The sequence below is a fragment of the Dipodomys spectabilis genome, unplaced genomic scaffold (genome assembly GCF_019054845.1).
Source record: "Dipodomys spectabilis isolate Male_0828 unplaced genomic scaffold, ASM1905484v1 ptg000043l, whole genome shotgun sequence".
NCBI classification, from domain to species: Eukaryota; Metazoa; Chordata; class Mammalia; order Rodentia; family Heteromyidae; genus Dipodomys; species Dipodomys spectabilis.
The window spans coordinates 10,875,524-10,879,237 of record NW_024870720.1 but is presented as its reverse complement, the minus strand read 5'-3'; the positions used below and the strand labels follow the sequence as shown (position 1 = coordinate 10,879,237).

The window sequence follows — 3,714 nt, the reverse complement described above, 5'->3', positions numbered from 1 at the left end:
CACATAAGTACAGATTCATAATACTTTGGATTTGGGAGAATCTTGATCCATTTTAGGAAGCCTACATATGGCCTTGAGAGATAAATGCTTCTCAGATCAGATCATCTGTATATGCTACCTTTTCTTGACTAATTTCAGGCAGTAAAACCATCATGGGTTCTTTTCCCTTGATAACATTATGACACTTTCCAATAGGAGTCCTTTTTTTTTAGTTTTTCATTTTAGATTGCCCTGTATAGTCATGTTTGTTTCTAAGACTTTCGTTGCTGTTTGACACAAAGAAATAAAAAAAGAACAAAGTCAGGGAAGTCACCATGCTTCAGAAATGTCCACTAAATGATCCCAAGTAAACTCTTTAGCTCCCTTGCTGTGATGGTGACGGGAAAGAGCTTCTATTTTCAGCTCTCTTAGATTTGTAGTAAGAGGGGTTTTCTACACCCACTCTATCATCCCATCTACTATCTGAGTTTGTCCTATATCTCACACAAAAACTGAAAATGTATTCAAATGAACTTGAGTCCTTCCATTGCTTCAATGAACTAATTTCCTTTATAAAAATTCTAAGACAGAAAGTCATCCATTTTTGTCTACATAATGTATACAGTCATAACTGTACAGGAAAATGTAAACCATGTTCACGTTATCTACTGTAAATGCTACATTACTCTCAGACAATATCACTATTCTGTAACGTTCATCCTTGTATTGATTTACCAACTATTGAGCTGTGAAGAGCTGACAGGAATGAATGATAGTCAGAAAAAGGTATTGAGGATGAAAACAAGACAGCTGGAAAATCTGGAAAATCTGAAGAGAAAAGCCACACAAATTCACAACAAAACTGTGAGGGTGTATCTAGCTACATACAGATGATAACATGGTTTGTAGTACAGGCAGTTTTCAAGTGGATCCAGCCACAGACAATAGGCAGTCATCTAGGATGATATGAATAAAATGCTAAATAACAGAACTGAGATATTGTTATATTGTGACAAGAAAACTAAGATGGTTACAGGCCAAGACCCAGTAGCTCATTTTTATAATTCATAAGGAAAAGAATATACATTAGAAACAGGGTGCTTGTGGGACCATTTTGGTGACATACACCATTGTAGCTACTCAGGAAGGCAGAGGTAAGAGGATTATGGTCTAATGTTGCATCCAAACATAAGTGTATCTTCCATAGCCTTATGTCAACACCATTCCCAAATAAGCTCACAGTTAAACTTTATGATGACTAATCTTATGTGTCAACTTCATGGGTTAAGGAATACCCAGATAGCCAATAAGGTATTTGTGGTAGTCTGTGTGTTTCTATTGTATTCATAGTTGAAGCAATAGATTGAGCAATAAAGACCCATAGTTGACAATGCAGACTGGCATCATCCAAGCCTTTGTATATATCTCTATCTAACTTCATCTATATTTGCATCTTTCTCTGCTTTCTCTCTCTAAAGAACTCGAAGACAATCAGTTATCTGACTGGTTGTTCACGTTGTCAAGTCTTCACATTGAGACCTGACCTTTTTTATTTTTTTTTTCAGTTAATAAATGGCTGAGTTCTTACATCTCTCTGGGCTAGTTGTTTAATATCCTTTTTTTTTCATTTTCATCTGTAAATGGTGTTAATTATACTTCTACATCTCCCATAAGTGGTATGATAATTACTGTTGGTAAAGCACTTAGGTTTCCATGGATAAGAGAGATGGTGTAAGGGCAATGTATTATCATCATAATTATCATTGCCCTGGGCATCTGCTCATTAGTGACTGCATGTGAGTAAAAACCCATGAAAGGTTTAATTGATATGAGACAGGAATTGGTCAACCTTAGCCATATGCACTGCCAAGTTTTCGTCCAGAGAGAAAAACTTTTCTCTAATTAGATCATCTCAAATATCTTCAAAAAGCCCTTATACAAGAGTTCTAAAGCATTTTAACATTTCAGCATGCGTTTACTTACGAAAAATTGGTTGGATATCTGATACGTTGAAGGCAATATTCTAGATTGTAAGCATACAGTGACAAAGGGGAAAAAAAGATGTTTTCAGGATCCTACACTGTACCTTTAAAAGTATACACTTTGGTATTACTTTTTTCTCTTCTAATACAAATCCTGTCCTCTATTCTTCTTCTAGGACACTACCCCTAATGTCACCTTTTACAACATATCAAACACCACTTTATTTCCTTACTTCTATGGTCAAGAAGGTAATAAATATTTATTTTTTCTAACAGTAAAGTTGTTGAGTACTATAGAAAATATTCCATATTTGCTTTTGCTACTGCCCCTAAACCACTGGATTTTTCCAATTGTCTATAGCATCCAATATAACATTGCATATACAGCATACTCAGAAATAATTTTTAATTAAATGAAACATGTACTATTACTCAGTACCATTTTTTCTAATTCAGTAGAAATTTAGATATTATTTCTTGACACATGGAACTCATTTTGTTACATGGCCAATATAGCCAGGGCTTGAAATACATACCAAAAAACGTATTTGTTGTTTCTGACTCTCCAGTGCCCACCTGCTATTGCAGAATTTCCAACTCCAACAAGACATTGACTGCCAAAATAACTCCAAGCATCCTGTTGTGCTATTTCCTGTATGCTCATGACCATGTCAATTTGCAACCCCAGGATATCCAACAACGACTTCTTCTATTCTGGCCTTCCTCAATACTACCAACTGTGGAGTCCCCAGATCATCAACCCTAAAGCACTAGGAAGGCAGTCCATCTCTTAGTAGGTTGAGCTTTCTTTTCCTTATTACGGCCCATGTTATTTCTACTGTACAAAACTATAACTCTAATGTCCTATAGCCCAGGCAATAACAAAATAATATTCAACTTTATCCAATGGTAGAGCTTCAAACCCAGCTGTATATTCAACAAAAAGAGGGATAGATAGATGTCAGTTAATTATCTTTCTTTGGGCTGACTGGTAACCCCAGAATACCAAAGAGATGTTTTCTTTTTAATTTTGAGACAAAATGTTGATGTTGGTTTCTTTTTAATGAAAGGTGTTACATTTATTAGAAATTAGTCTATTATTCAAAAAGCCACATAATTTCTCATTTAGAAGACACTTAATAAAATTTACATCTTAAAAAGGCAGAATGCTTTTTACACTTATTTCCATTGAGAAGCAGAGTAAAAACAGGCAACAATCATATACACAATTTCACACAATAATCCAGGTAATTGCAAGATTTTTCTGGATATATCTTTGTGGCTAATCAACCGCACACTGAGGAGAGATCAAAGTTCAGATGTGCATAGCCCACAAAGCCTCCAACAGAGAGGGTACCATCTGGGACCTTGCTTCTCTTAGTGAGACATGGGGGTGGGCTAACATCAGGAGGAAATGCACACTAGGCTTCTTACCCAGTCTTCTGGTTGTTAGGTTTTTAAAAAGAGGTAGTTGAGTAAGAACAGCACCAGCACGCACGTGGTATTCAGGTAAGGGGTAGGTTTATTCAGTAGACCTGCTGGGACCAGGCAAGGTTGGCACTCCACGTGGCTGGGAAAGGCCTGGGAATGAGAGAGAGCTGGGAAGAGAGGAAAGAGCTAGAAAAGAGCAGAAAGAGGGGTAAGAACAGTAGCACTCATGTGGTATTCAGGTAAGGGGTAGGTTTATTCAGTAGACCTGATGGGACCAGGCAAGGTTGGCACTCCACGTGGCTGGGAAAGGAAAGAGGAAAGA

The 3,714-nt window shown here is 36.8% G+C and overlaps 1 long non-coding RNA gene across 1 annotated transcript; it reads right to left on the bottom strand.

Moving 5' to 3' along the window:
• Positions 1 to 3,018: 3,018 nt before the first annotated feature.
• On the bottom strand, positions 3,019 to 3,406 carry LOC122106596. Its single transcript, XR_006147220.1, has 2 exons — positions 3,365 to 3,406; positions 3,019 to 3,328 (listed from the first exon to the last, which is right to left on the bottom strand). It is a non-coding gene; the product is annotated as an uncharacterized LOC122106596 (long non-coding RNA).
• Between the last annotated feature and the right edge of the window lie 308 nt (positions 3,407 to 3,714).